Source organism: Chiroxiphia lanceolata, chromosome 5 (assembly GCF_009829145.1).
Source record: "Chiroxiphia lanceolata isolate bChiLan1 chromosome 5, bChiLan1.pri, whole genome shotgun sequence".
NCBI lineage: Eukaryota > Metazoa > Chordata > Aves > Passeriformes > Pipridae > Chiroxiphia > Chiroxiphia lanceolata.
The window spans coordinates 25,000,008-25,016,095 of NC_045641.1; the positions used below are offsets into that span (position 1 = coordinate 25,000,008).

Here is a 16,088-nt window from a genome sequence, read left to right on the forward strand (position 1 = left end):
CTTAACCAGTGCCAAAGTATTTCTCATACAATGTATACACATATATCCATATCTGTATATGTATCTGCATCCAGGAATGAAGAGGGAACTGACAACTGTTAGTAGGTAAATTTAAAAGGCTGGCAGCAGACTACCAAACAGGCATTAAAAAATGTTGATAAAAGACCTGGGTATGTAGGTGGGAGACCCACAGTTCATTCTGTTCCATTTAGAAATGACACTTACAGAAATTAAATAATATGGAACCAAAAAATGAAGAGAAGACAACAAGAGCAGAATACAAATCATCAAACATATGAGTAATTTTCCATGACCAGTAAACCAGAAAATTATTTTCCAGAAACGCATCACTAGAAGAGATTGAAGCCCTGCAATTCAGCTGCTTTGTTTTTGTTTCCTTATTTCTATGGTTTCTTTCCTTGAAAAAGCCATAAAGTGTTAAAATGGAACTGTCCTTTTCTACTTCACTGGAGTGACATTAAGCACCAAGCTGATATAGAAAAGTAATCTGTGGCTTTTAATTATATTATACATTTTCTTTCACAAATTAGTTGGATGTCAGATTCTCAACTAGTGTAAATCAGCATAACATCCTCAATGTTGCCGTGTGCAACACAGCTACACTGGCTCAGTCCTTTTCCTTCCTTTTCCTTCCCGTCCTCCCTCTCTTCCTCCCTCCTTCCTCCCTCCCTTCCTTCCTTCCTTCCTTCATTCCTTCCTTGTCTAATACAAGCTGACTTTGAAATACTGGTCCCTGCTTTCTCCAGCCCCACCACCTGCTAAGAAGGAAGAGGAATGGAGAGACTGAAATAGCTTTGGCTTCTACCAACTACCATGAGTCCTTTAGAAGAAACATTCCTCATTCTGGAATGCAAACATAAGCCAGAGACATACTCAGACTATGTCACTGGGGAAATTTCAGACTGCCAGTAAAATTACTTCCTCTTCTTAGGTCAGTATATTCCTGAGAGAGAATATGCTGTGATGGGATATAGATGCCCATGTCCCGCCTTTTAGCACAGTGCTGCTGTGGTGCCAACAATAACATGAAAAGCCAGGCAGCAGGAGACTTTACAGAGGAGCTTTCTCTTCCACTCCTATCATAACTTCACAGCTTACGGAATACTGGAATTCTTCCTATTAAACTGGAAAAATTTTCCCACTGCCCTGGAGGTAATCTGATTTCCAAAGTTGCGAGCCACCTAAGTCACCTGTGAAGATTCTACATGAGCATATCCACTGAACAAGGATATAATCTGTTTGCTTTAAATATTATTACTGACTGCCATCCATAAAATTTCACTTTGGGAAGTACATCCCCATTTAGAAGAGCCCTCTCAACAAATTAGCTCTATGGAGCTCATCAGTGGTGTGGAATGAATGAGGCTCATAGGAAATGCTGTTAGCTATTCACCTCTTTTTTACAAGCATGTTTATTGATTTATAGACAAACCCTCAGATATGTATGGAGATTGGATTTTATTTATCTGCCATTTCCACCAGTGTTACTGCTTCCTTCTTTCCCTGCACATATACTGGTGCTCCTTTATCCTCTTTACTATAGGCTGCTGCAATTCTTCACTTTTGCAGCTTAGTCACAGGGACTTGCAAGGTGAATAGATATGATGCTGGATGCTTTTAGATTGTATGAGCTAGACTCCCAGCTAACTGGAATAACTCAGTAGATTTGATACAGGTGCATTCAACTACCAGAGCTGTTTATCTGGACTGTATCTCTCTAATCCTTTTGCCATTCTTTTTCCCTCTCATTAAATATAGAATCTTCTATTTCATTGTGAAAAATATTACCTTCGGCCAATTATTAACTACCCTCCCAGTCCCTTTGTCTCCATGTTATTAACAAAAGCAAACACTTTCTAATAAGAAACATATCTCCAAAACAGTAAAAACTAAGCATCTGTGGTCAGACTATTTTTATTCTGAAGTCAATGAGAATTCAATCATTGTTTCAGTGGAAACTGCATCAAGGTCTAGTTCTCATACTAATTAATCCCAAACATAAAATCAATACACTTTTGAGTTATGTGATATATATCATTATCCAAAGAGAGTAATTTCTTTACAGTCAGCATTTTGACACTGGATAAATTGCTATCATATTCCATGTCTCCATTCTGTAGTAGAAAACAGGGTTCCTTCAGTGTGTTGCAGTAAACTAGAGCCATTAGATATGCTACTTGTCCATCTGCCTAAATTTGGATAGCAGTATTTTTCTTCTTTATTTCCATTTCATGAAGTAGCAGGATTAAGGAGGCAGAGAGAGATTTCTGAGAGAGCTGAAGACAAGAGCAGATGACTGCATAATAAAGAAGCCAAGTAGAATCACCAGCGAAAGGTGTTACTGTATATCCTTTCTTCTGAATGCATATCATGTCAGTGTATGCCTAATTATTTCTGTCCACAAGGTAGATGGTGCAGCTATGCAGCTTGCAATATCATCTCTTGTCTGTAACTTGTAGGACTTAAAAAGGGCAGTAATGGGCATCTAGAGAAAAAAACTTGCTTGATGTTCCTACAGTGCCAACTCGCTTGAAATTACTGTCAAATTTCAATTATTTGCTCAGGCTTTTGACAGTGAATGATCTATTTTAGGTGTGTTAGTACAGCCTGTTTTGTATTTTTTTTAACAAATCCAGCATGACCTATAAATTCTGTTTAAACAAGCCAAGCATGTCAACTTATAAGAGCCTCCCAAATACCCCACCCTCTCTTTCTTCCCCTCTCTTTATTGCTTTCATTTTAGTCATACTTGAGTCATCCAGAATAAGGCATTATTTACATTTCCAAAAGTGCCTAAGTTACTTGGTAAGTCATTCCATCTTATTGTATAATATCTAGAGAAGGGACTGTTATTTCATTGTTAACTGTGCATACTCACAAAGACAAACGTACATGGCAGACAAGCTAAAAAGCACGCAAGTAATATCTAATATTCCCAGTTGAGACTAATCAAAAGAGGTGATTGAAGTGTTCTTGAAAGCTGATGCCATTTCATTCCTGTTATGTATGTTATTCATTGCCAATGCTTGTGATTCATTCTGAACATGGGAATAAACGAAAGAGGAAAATCCAGGTATTTTTCAAGTAACAAAATCCTCGAATCACATAAATGTATCACTCAAGGTGATAAAACACTAAGTTGCTTTATAAATTTCTTCAAGGTCTTGAGGCACACAGATTTCAAGCTTGTGAGGAACTATACAGGAGGGAAATACTTGGGTTAAACTGCTCAAAGAATCATCATTCTGCTGTATCAGTTAATTACATTACAAAGTCACTAGGGGAGGGAGCACTGCAAACTACCTACTACTCCCACATCTAGGTCTACTAAAAATGACAGTCCCATTACCTACTTCTGAATGTGAGGCGACAAAAGTGCACAGTGAGGTGCAAATAAAAATTTAACAGCATGTTACATAAATCATATACACAAACAGATCGAGCAAAAACAGGACTGCATAATTTATGGCACTTCTAAGAGGAAAAGTATCCTGAACAGAATGTTATCTCAAAATACAGGCAAAATGATACATATATCAATCATTTTGTATAAATAAAGACATATAAATATATAAATAAATAATATATAAATTAAATTATAAACATAAATAAAAAGATGCATTGCAGACCCAGAATTAAAGATCAAACATGAACAACTCAAATAAACTGAAATACACATGAAGGCACAGCTCTTTTTGTGCCAATATCTCTGCACTCCAAAGTGAAACAAGGTTTCTGAGTACAGTAGTTACTTTTAATAAGAACAAATACCATTAAAACTTAAAAAAGCTTACAGTCACAGAGCCTTTCTAATGCATTTCCAGTCCTTAAGTTATCATGACTATAATATCTGTGTCACTAAAGAATTCCGCTGCACTTTCTGCCTCCACCCTCCATAGTATTTGCTTGATATGCAGAACGATGCAAATTCTTTTAGCACCAGTGCCAAGAGCCCCAAATCCTTTAGACAGGCAACAGCTAAGAAACCTCTCGTTGGAGACCTTTGACACAGCAATTCAATTTCTTTTCACTGCAACCATCCATTCAAGCTGCTGTTCAAACATGGTACAGAAGACATGGCAATGATTGGCTTATTTCGCAGGAAGCCTCAGCTTGGATTAATGAAGCTCCCCAGTTCAAAGTTGTTGCAGTAATGAAGAACTCTTCTACCAAAGTGTCAGCAAAGAATGCAAAATAAAGTTCAATAAACTTCTTTTAATAAATGTACAGACTTTCCCTCTGAGTAAAAAGCGCTGCATACTCTTGACTTTAATAGAACTGTTTGTACGTAACCTTTCCAAACTCTCAACTCCTCCCTTATAAGAGTGTCAACAATATACTACTAGGAAAACAGCCTAGGGTCAGGCTGAATTATGCATTATATACTATAATGGTCTCCAGCTCATATAAATACAAACCCTACTACATTTAAAGCTAGCATAGAGTATTGCTCAAAAAAAACAAAACAAATTTCACCAATTACCACGTTTTCCTGGGGAAGCTACCAAGATTTTTTTAACTTCTTCAGACTTCTTAAAGAAATTCCCAAAGAAGTAAGCATTCAAAAGAGTTGCAGAGAGATTTTCCATTTCACCTTGTTGCAGATGCTATGCAGCTTCTTTCTGTAAGGCCTTTTGTCTAGATCTGTTTGAAAACTTGAAAAAATTTCTCACTCGTAACAAGCCCATGGCCATTCAGGCAGAAACAGCTGCTGTCTTGTGCTGTGCACAAGGAAATCCAGATGCTCACTCACTCTCTTCAACTACTAGTCCTGTCCTAAAGGCATGAGCCTGAATGAGGGTCACATTCAGATACCTGGAGCCTGCCCTAATGGCCAGCAGCCCGTTGCTCTCAGTGACTGCTGGATCAGAACCCAGGTGAGAGAACAGGATGATGTGCCAGAACCTACCTGTTACTTCAGATATTAATTAATTCTGATTAACTACACAGTTGCACCTAATCAAAGTTCTGCCCTTATAAATATTTCAATTAGTAAAATAAAACTGTCTGGACTGAAGACCACCACACTCTCTCTTCCATGTTGCCACACCTTAAATGCAGGTTTTCTCTTTCAACAGAATAGCACAATAAAACGGGAGAGTGAGTAGGGATAAGTCTGATCTGAAAGAAAAACTGGGTATGATGGGAGAGGCTTTCAGCCACAAAGCACAGCCTAAAGAGAAGAAAGAACTCAAGGTAGTAAATACAGTACCAGTTCCATGTCAAAAACTTTTAACTTTTCAGTTATAAACTGAAAAATAAGGAAGTTTGAAGATGACAGTGATAACATTCTTTCCACTTTGTGACCCAGGGTCCCACAGTGTTCCAACAGAGGAAATGGAAACAAATCTTACCAAATTCAGTCCATCTTTTCCCAAACAATCCTGCCTGAGGATTGCAAACAAATTCAATTAATCATTCTCCCCAATATGCCAATGCACTAAATAGCTGAAGGACAAAGTGACAACAATGATCTGTGCTGGCCTGCTTTTCAACACCAAGTCTATATTCATGTTATGATATCCAAACATTACTGGATCCATCAAAACTCTGGCTCAGTCCTAGCAGGAAATAGTCTGTGAAGGTCCTGGGTTTTTGGAATTTAGATGAATATACTGTGTCCTTCAGAGTGCACGAACCATTCAGCCCTGTTAGATCTTTAGACTGCTGAGAACAGTATACAGGGAAACGTAACTGATAAGAGACAAGAACCATCACAGAGATGAGGGCAGAAGGGCATACAGGTGCATCAAGGAAACCAGATCTGTAAGAAACAAACACTTAAGACCCTATTGTGACTTGGAGGAGTAAAACGAAAAGAAAAACAGCCTAGAGACAGACTACTAAAATACAGAGATGAGTTAAAAGAAAATTAAAAAATGCAATGGCAATAAAATTAACACATGTAGAAAGAAGATAGAGACAAGAACAGCAAAAGTAAAAAAGACACAAGAAATGACACATGCAGCATGAATGTAAATAATGTCTATTTTTACTTCAGCAAAAGATGGTTTGCATTTCAGAAGTACCTTTTCACTGGGAGAAATAAGACTGCCAACACTAACAGCTTTGGTCATTTAGGAAGAGATACTGTTCCCAAGATATTCCTTGGTATCAAATACACATCCCAAAGCCTTCTCTCAGAAACTGACGCCCTTAACAAAAGATGCTACTAAAGACTGCCATTCCCAGCTATATTTTCCCAGAATGTCCTGCTAAGGTTAACTGCTACACTGTGCCTCAGGAACAGACAGGCTGGACATACAGGCAGAGGACACATTATATCCACCCCAAGAAAAACATTCTGTCTTGGGAATTTAAATACTAAAATTTAAATACTAAAAATACCAACTTAGTATAGCTACACTCAAGCACAGTATTTTGCTATTCCATTTGTCTGAGATTATGAACTCCGTACCTTGTGGATTTGGGCAGCGTAAAAGTATGGCCAAAAATGATGAAATTTCCCCAATGCAAGCAGCTATTATAATGCAAATTTGCTGTCACATAGCTGCCCCTTCCAAGGGACGGGGCATTTGCACTTGCTTTCATAATGCAGTAGTGACATGAGTTAATTACACACTCCTGTTAATTGCAGAGCACCCTGCAGGAACACCAAGATTTGCTAGTATGTTGGCAGCAAAAAGCCTGTTTAAACCCTCCTCTCCCCCCACCAAAAACCCCTCAAAACAACAAAAACCCCACAGCATTTCCATTTGAAGAAAAAGGGGAAAAGCACTTCCTGGGCCCTTACAGCCTTTAGTTTTCAGGGACTGAACTACAGTGCATTTCTTTATGACCATCACAGCATTCCTAATGCTAAAAGCAGACTCATGGTATTAATACTAATTAATATTAATGGAAAGGAGGGACTGGGCCAAATAAGAACGAGGTATGAGGATGAGCAGTATTAATACTTGGATTTTTAGAGATGTGGATGTGTAAAATCATGTTGTTGCTTGGTTGTCAGTCAAATTGTCTTGCAATAGTTTCAACCTCAATTCTTCTAAATCGGGTTGCTTGCAAATTGATTCGAAACGCTGTTATTATACATGTCTCCCCTGCAGATTTTAAAGTTTCAGGAATCATACGAGTCCTTGCCTTAATTTTTATCTCAGTGTTGCACTGCATGGGGAAGTGCTCTCAGATTTGTGATGGGGGATTTCCTTCACTCTGAAACACTAGATGTCTTTGTAGGCAGAACCAGTCCAGATACTGGAATCTTCATGGTTAGCTTGTGTTTCCTTTAATCACACACACTACCAGCATGTGTGTGTATGACCCGTTTCTCTAACACAAAAGGCAAAGGAAATCCTGATGAGATCCAACAGCCAAATGAGGACGCATTATGGTCTCTCAGGCAGAGTACTACCATGCACAGACATCTTCTACATTCTCTTACATACACACATGTAAGAAAGAAGGAGTACAGCTCTTAACAGTTTATCAGTTAGATGCTTTTAAGACTTCTAGGTCTTCAATTTAAGGCCCACAGCAATTGGGCTCTATCTGAACATCAACAGTAATGTATTTCATTGAAAAAAACTACCTAAACGCTGCAACAAAATACCCTAATTTCAACTCTGCACTCCAAAGTGTTCAAAAGAAATTCCTATTTAAAATTACTCTTAACATCAACTAATCATTCATGTAACTGAACTGATAGATCTTTATCTAGTTTGGACAGGCACTGTTTGTGAAGTCAAACCTACCTGGTATTTTAACTGTCGATTATTCCAAGGTATTACAAAGGTTTATGTGGTTTAGCCTTTCAAAGCTGTATTAAAACAAAAGCCAATTACTAACCTCATTATCTGTAGTCATTTAAGGAAATTAAAGGCTTTTGTTCCAAGTACCAGATCAGTATAGCTCTTTCAATAAAAAGGGTAACCTATCTCCCTCTTCTTTCCTGCAACATTCAGGGAGGTAACTGCTCCATTAAATCTTTTAGATGTTGGTTCATTAGCTGTCCAAAGAATACCCTAAACTAAAAGTCTGCCACAGTGATTAATTCCAATGCCACAGATAACAAAGGCTAATCTACTCTAGAGAGACAAATCATGCAAAGAGTTTTCACACCCAGCAACTACGGGCATTCCACAAAAGAAAAAATATCCCATGGGTTCCCATTATCCAGGAACCTCTCTCAGAGGAACTATTCCCATGCTAAGACAAAAAAAAGACACATGAACAAAGCACCTTCGGCTGCCCTGCGGCCTCCTTTATGTGCCTCCTTTTGTTCCAAGCAGGATTTGATAGGAGCGCTAAACCTACACATATGAGCAGTGCTACACTTTCCATCCTTGCTTGTGTGTTGCATTCCCAGACATACAAAGATGAGGGCACCATGAACTGTGCGTCCAAAAAAATTGTCTCAGCAATGAAAAAAAATCAGAAAATATGGCTGAAATTTGCATATTGACTAAACCTTTATTTTTTCTAGAGAAATATTCTATTCCAGATATTTCTGTCCTAACCTTGATAGCCTGACTCTGTATAGTACATCTATTTTGAGAGTTTCTTAAGATGCTGATCTCTTTGCATAGAAAAATTGCAAGATGCTTTTTGGAATAGAGGTGACAGGAAAACACTTTCATACTTAGAGCCAGCAAACTCATGAAAATTCCCGGGGGATCTAAATAGCTGATATCATTATCCTGCCCTTGAAAAACTCATATGTGCTCCTACTTACAAAATCAATAGGGTGTTCGTGCCATTTTTCTCCCATGAGAAATTTCTACCTATGATAAATTTCTGTATGAGGCAGGGATTTTTTTTTCCCCTCAATAACTGATGGTCTAGGTAATGTGGTACAAAAAGAAGGAGAAAATTATTTTTCCATCAAGTGTGATTCATTATTGCTATGTATCTAATAATCAACTTTCCCCTTCAAAGTATTCTTAACACTGAGTGACTCACACAGTAATTGTACCAAATGAAAAAGAAGACAAGGCAAGTAGAGAAATTTTTTTATCTCTTTCCCTCCATTTTGGGGTATTTCTAAGAAAGCACAGGAACAAGTTTGACAAGTGTTGTATTATTTCCACTGTCTACCAGCCTCTTGGGATACCCAAAACTTAGTAAAATGGAAAAGGCTCTGCAGTAACTGCAGACAGAACTGCAATCTGCATTCCGGACCTAACTGATGAGAGGCAAAACTTCAGGGGATAATTTGTGTAATAAAGATTTTCAGTAGACTGAGCTTCAGAGAAAGAATTTCCAACCAAACTCACAGCAAATGACGCAGCAGAGGCTGAGGGAGCACCCCTCTCACACAGCCTTGTAAACTTATTGCATGAAGTTAGCTTTGTAAAACATCATCACCTTGTGGCTAGGGTGGTCCTCCTGTCCTCCACAGGCAGTGAGGTCTCTCTCCAGGGGGATATCCTCCAGAAGTCCTGTGTGTCTGCTGGACAAAACCAGACTGTCCATGGTTTTAAAGTTTGCTTTGTTTCATGAGAAGACAAATTACACCACTTAGTCTACCTCATTAACATTAATGATGTTATTGGTTTAGCCTTTGATGCAATCCCACAAGAAAAGGCATTGTAAGACACCCACTATTTTTCTTACTGAATATTTGATGGTTTTAATTTCAAACATCAACTATGGCTGACTTGGCTGAAAATAACTTAAAGAGCATTCTGTCCAATAGTTACTTATTTAATTTTCCTTTTTCCTGGTTAAATTACTGAATCTTTTCAGTGATGGTTCTTCTCACGCAGGTAGGAGGGACCACAGGAGGAGTGGGGCAGGACTTGCAGACAGGCCTCGGTGAATTGTCATTTTACCTGCTGCAGCAGTTGGGCTGTCCAGAAACACCAAATACATTAACCCCAGCACTCTGTGTTAGCCATTGGCTATTGTCAGTTTTCTTTTCCTTTAAAGCCAAACAGCATAGAGGGAGAAGTGAAAAATGCAGGACTAAATTCGCCAAACGTAGCACCCTTGATAGATGCAAAGCTCACAGGAGAAGTAACACCTGCACAGGACTTAGTGTAACCTGTGTTCTCATTCCTGTTGTTGCCCCACTCATATACTGTATTGGCTGTAACTGGAAAATTCAAAGCTGTGTTTGCAAGCTCCCATGGTTAGATCCAGCTGGGAACCTGTGAAAGTAAATGCTTATTTACCTGTCTGAATTCTCCAGGTGGACACAAAAGAGCTGAAGAGTGCACCCCCCACATTTTAGTAAATAAGGGAAATACTGTGCATGTCATACCATATCAAACTGTAGCTGGATTCTAGATACCGTGATGCAGAAAGAAACTTTAAAAAAAACCCCAAAGTATTTTTCTTTGTGATTAACAGGATATGTCTTGGGTCTTGCACTGTTTTTTGCGCAATGGTTTGCAAGAAAGATGCTGAGCTAAAGGGAGGGGCATGCCAGAAGCATGGCCAGTCAGCAGCTCCGCCCTTCCCTTCCACTGCATCATGCAGATCTGGGTCTCAAAACAGACAGGTAATGGCTTAAGATCTCCTCTGCAATTCTCCCCCTTGATAGTAACTTGAGTGCCGAGAAGTCAAGTTCCTAAAAAATCAGGCCAAGATGGCTCAAAACAGATGTCTGCAATTAGAAAGTGGTTTTTAAAGTCTGCTCACAGGCATACAGTGAGTCACTGAGGTGAGACGAACCTCAGCAGTTCACCTTCCCCTTCTCTAGGGCTGATAGACTTGAGCACACGCAGTGGTCGTTGCCTCTATTCAGTTCCAAACACAACGGAATGCTACTTCACCACTGCATCCGGTGACCAGAGAAGGCCGTGCTCCAAAAAACAGTCCATCAAAATGCTGTGGTTTTCTTGCATCTGCTTGTTCCTCTTCTGTTCTCATTAGTGTATCTAGGACTGGTGACTATGGCTGTGCTAATCCTTAGATGCTGGTGGTTAATGCAGGATAATCACTGCATTGGGATTTTTTCTTCTGCTCTTTAGTTTGACCTACTCAGATCACCCTGGAAAAACTGTCTTTGAAGCTAAAACTTGCCATGTTTTCTATTGTTGCAGTACCAAAACTTTATGGAATTTTTTCAGGAAGCGGAATGCCAGCAAAAAGATTCAACAGCTGGGGGACCTCACATCTACTCCCAGTTGTCCCTACACCTATGGCCAGGAACCAGCTTCCTGTCTGGCCCTTGACAAAGAGTGAGAGGAAAGTGACCTCCAAGTGTGCAGCACGTGGAGCCAATTCCCCTCTGAACACACATCTGAAGGAGCAACTGCTTCAACAGAAAAATCCAGAAGAAAACTTTGAGAGTGGCAGAATACCAAAATCAATATAGCGATACAATTGAAGTGAGCTCTAGTACAGAAAGCTCAAAGAGGGAACGCAAAATTATTGTAGGAGCTACTTAACTTAATGCTTTTCAAAATGCCACTTGGCTCAGAAACAGAGAGATTCGGAACCTGCTAAGTGTGTTTAAGCACTTGGAATTGTAGCACTTAAATGACCAACAAAACCCTTATTGCTCATTATTCAAAGCACGAAATACCACCGAGAGAAGGGCAGCTGACTTTCTGGCTAGAAGTGCCCATTAGAGAGGCGCACTTAGGGATATATAATACCAAAGCAACACAGAATTTGCAATAGAGCTTGGCTTCTGCTCCCAGCTTCATGGCTGGCTTGTCTCCAGTTTTTTCACTGCAGTGCACTGGGGCTTGGGCTCCCTGCTTGTGCTTTGCGAAGAGAGCTAAGTAACCTTTTGTGCACAGAAGCAGTAGAGATCTTTGAACTAATTTCTGGCCCTCCTGCTGGACTCTTCACTTACATGTAGCACCTTCCTAAAGCCTGGCAAAGTGAATGCTCTGGACTTCTCCAAGGACTCTTTCTGGTAGTGTCACCTCAGAACCAAGAAGGCATTACAGAAGATAGCTGACTGTATCCAAGGAAGGTATTTCATCTAGCACTTTCCAGCAGACCTGATCTAGATCCAGTCTGTCCAAAGACAGAGCGATAGTCTACACCACAGTGGTCTGCGAAGCAGACTTGAGTATTCTCAATATATATAAAGGGGTTGGAAAATGAAAGAGAGTGTGAGAAGGTAGGTAAAAGTAATTAGAACAAGTAACAAATACAGCTTTGCAGACTAAAAAAGCTGATTTTTAGCAGAAAACGTGAAGACCAGAAATAACCTACTGTGTTAGGTTTGGGTTTCCCTGTATTTGGCTACCGTCTCACTCTTTTCTTTTTTACTTTTTAGAAAGAAAAATAGCTCCCCAATGGAGGTTTCTCTGAGCTCCAGCAACATTGGCACTACTACGAATGGCTCCCTTCAATAGCGCTCTCATATTAATCCTTCACATGGTGAAGAGCTGCCACTGAGCGGGAGGATCTCAAACTTTGAAAAGAGGAAACATCAGTTAGAGGAGTTAAGGAAAACCACCTGGGCTTGTTAAGGCCTTGCTGCCTGAAGGAAACAGCACAATGCCCAAATATGTGCAAGAGCTTGACAGCAAAGCCAACCCACAGTTGATACTGGTAGCAGAAGTCAAACATAGGAAATACCAGCAGGTCTGGGAGATGGTATGAAGAGATGTCACCATCATGTAGCTGTCTTAAAAAATGTATTTGTCTGATATGCAGTGGGGCAAGATTTGTTTACTTCTGCATGAGTCCATCAATAAAGAAAATATTAAATTAACCATTTTCCAGAAGCATTCACAATTTTCTCAGTGAAGTATAACACTAAAAAACAACTTTAATGTTTTTCAAAGCTGATATTTTTCTCCCATTAACAAATTCTTTGTCCTGAGGACATTTAATTTTAGATCAATAAATAAATCCAGGATTTTTTTTACACGGGAGTTATGAGCATGGCTTTGTGGGAAAAATGCACATCTTGAAATAGAAATGTTATAACAGGCTTTTAGACTTCTCCAAAATGGTGGTTTCCTTTTGCTGAGAAGTGAGACTCCTGAGGAAATTACTCCAGGTTCATTGCTCATGAAGTACACTCATAATTTGGATAATTAACTAAATGGCACAGAATCATTATCTTTTCCCTAAAACTTTTTTTCCTGTAGGAGTTTTCCCCAATTTAATTAATACTGTCAGTTTTCCCTAGTTAAATTAATACTGCCAAATAGGTAAACCCCTCAGAGTTTACTTAGTCTCAAACTAGAGCTGGGCAGACAACTTGCAGTATTTTTACTCTTACTTCCTTGTTTTCAAAAACAAGGAAACATTTTCAATCCTATGCTTAATTGCTCCTATGAGGTAAAGCAAAAAAAAAGGCAAGAGGACATTGTTCAGAAAACCAAAGCTGTCTTTGCCCCATCTGCCAGTTGCACTGCCATCAATGCTCTCTGGCTGTGAGCAAATGCTGACTGTCAATATACATCAGGAGAACTGACGTGCCACAAAATGCCACTGATGTTTTTCCCATACTGAAGTTTTGGGAAATGCTGACAAATTAGGCAACCTGAGCATCACTGAGGCAAAAATACAAGTAAACATGTAGCACAGAAATTCAAAGGAATAATTAAAGCAAACCCTCCTGAGTTACAGCATGCTGCCTGGGTATTTGAAAATAAGCCCCAAGGAATAGTTACAGAGAGGCCTCTTCACTGAAGTGGCCAAGGATGTTCTCAAGGGCTGGAGAACCTCCCTGCATGCACAGGACGTTGGTACCAAGCAGCACATCTTGCCTTTGGCTGGGCTGCAAAGGGAAAACAGATTTGTCTGGATTCTCTACTGACAGTCATGAAACATATAATTTTCTTTCTGTGTAGACCACTATTGCTTTCTTCTGTTTTGCTCTGAGAAGACAGAAATTTTTTCGCCACAGTTATATTCCCTTTCTTGGAAATGTTTATCACCAGGAGCCCTGCACAGAGTTGACAGGGAAGCCATACAGTTTCTGCTAGCAGATGAGCCCAGTATAATCTTTTGCTTGAGGCCAGCATCAGTGGACCAAAGTGCTGTCCATACATCAGATTAGCTGAGGTGGCTACACGGGTCGAAAGGACTGAATTATTTGTTCCTCCTCCATTTCTTCAGGTCATACCTGCAGTTTGTAAGCTGATTTCCCAAGCACACCAGTGTTCAGCTCACAAAGCCATTTTTACTTTCTTCCATGCTGCAGTAGTTTTAAAAATCTCTTCTTGCCTTCATTTCTGTGATGTGCATCCACTTGCTGGTCTCCACTGCAGTTCCTTCCTCTTTGACTTTTAAATTATTCATTCTGACTGTCATTTAGGCTCAATTGAGTTTAAATTTGCAATGCCATTTGAAAAAAGCAGAGTAGATTTATCCTCCTATTCCTATCCTACCCTATCCTAACCTATCCTGTCTCATCTGCATGCATTGGGAATGGTCTCAAAGGAGAAGGAACTAGAGTGCAAAACTTCTGTTTATGTCTTTCTGCCAGGAATAGATAACAACACCTATTTCGGAAGAGTTCAGCAGTAGTTGCCACTATACATTGTATAGTAAACAATGATGGACCAAATGCATAATGAATGCTGATGGCAAAAACTGTAGTCAAAGTTCCCAATATAATTTTTTAGAAGAATTTTTCCCCCTCAGTAAATCATTTTGCAAAGCTTTCCCTGAAATTAGGTCTCCCTGTAGTTCAGCTGAAAAGGCATGGAAGAGATTATAAGAAAGTGGTTGATGAATGAACAGCAACAAACAAAACAAAGATTTGAAGGACAAGGAGGAATGATCAGAAAATACAGCTGCTTTTTTTATTTAAAGAAGAATAAAAAGTTTCTTTAACCTTGAAGGAAAATAACCCTGTTAAAGAAAAGGAAACCGTCACTGCCAAGGATTTATTGCAAGAATAAAGCCTGTGATCAGTTTCTCTATCACATGGTGGGGTGAAGGCACAGGGACTGGTGGAGGGATGCTGGTTCCTGAGGATAACATGGGGAGGTGGCAGCAGCTGCCCCTTTCACTTTGGGGCAGTGCTGCCTCTGTAGAGCTGAACCCTGCTTTGAAGGGGAGCCCCAAAAAGCTGAAATCAGTAACTGAAAAAGTTGCCACATGCTACCTGCCAAATCCAGGTTAGGGACAATGTGGGCCCTTCCTGAACAAAGTCCTTTAGCAAGAGAGATGCCACCCAGGTAGCACAGCTAGCAGGAGGAGCAGTGTAAGGGCATCCAGCCCTGCCTCATAGCAATGGATTACTAACTCCCTGGCCCTGGCCCCTAAATCCCCTAAAGATGTTGAAATCTGAGTTTGCCTTCTGTTTATCTTCACTTTCCTTCACATATTGAAAATCTACATGCCTTATTTTTGCTTACTCTTCCAGATTTTCCAAATGTGTTCTAAATTCTTACAGGTACTGCCATTTCCTGCCCCATTCCAACAGAACTACCAGGGAATCAGACAGCCACAGCGCTCCTTCTTCCTTTAGAAAGAAGTGAGAAAGAGGTAAAAAAACAGTTCAGTGCCAAAGGGCTCAAGGTCTAACTCTGCTCCTTTATCACATGCTGCACAGTATCTTGCCCTGGGCACAGCACCTTTTGTGAGGGGGGGCTGCCGGGCCGGAGGTGCAGCTGCAGGTAGCAGGTATTCACAGCTCAGGGCAAACCCGACAGCACGGCGAGAGCTCACGTCATCAATCACACGCACTGCACCTTATGTAACTTCATTTCTGACTCATGATTAAAGAGTGAAACAGTAGGATTTACTATAACCCACCTAATGCCAAAAGAATACCTGTTAAAACACAAATTAGAAAAGCCAAAATTAATTTCTTGTATTTTTATTTCTTCCTCCAGCTCTCCTTCCCCTTTCTCCACTTCTCACTTTCATGTGATGCCAAGCCACAGACTCTCCAGGTAGTTTCCAAAAAACCCTATGCTTAAGATGGACTTTAAGGAGAAAATTTTTAGCCCAGGGATCCAGCTTTCCATCTCTGATTAATGGTACTTGCAGTTCAGCAGCTAAGCTTTTGTGCATAGCACCAAGAATTTACCCATAACCATTTAAGCTGAGAGGTTAATGAGATTTTGGTTGTTTGATTTAGTTCAGCAACTGCTCCAAAGTTGTTTGTTCCAGCAGCAAGACCTTCAGGACAGCTCTGCATCCAGGACTACACACAAGTCATTGAGTGAAGTCGC

The 16,088-nt window shown here is 39.9% G+C and overlaps 1 protein-coding gene across 1 annotated transcript in view; it reads right to left on the bottom strand.

The window, feature by feature from the left end:
- Positions 1–16,088, bottom strand: part of ST7 (suppression of tumorigenicity 7) — a 144,616-nt gene that overhangs the window by 65,427 nt on the left and 63,101 nt on the right.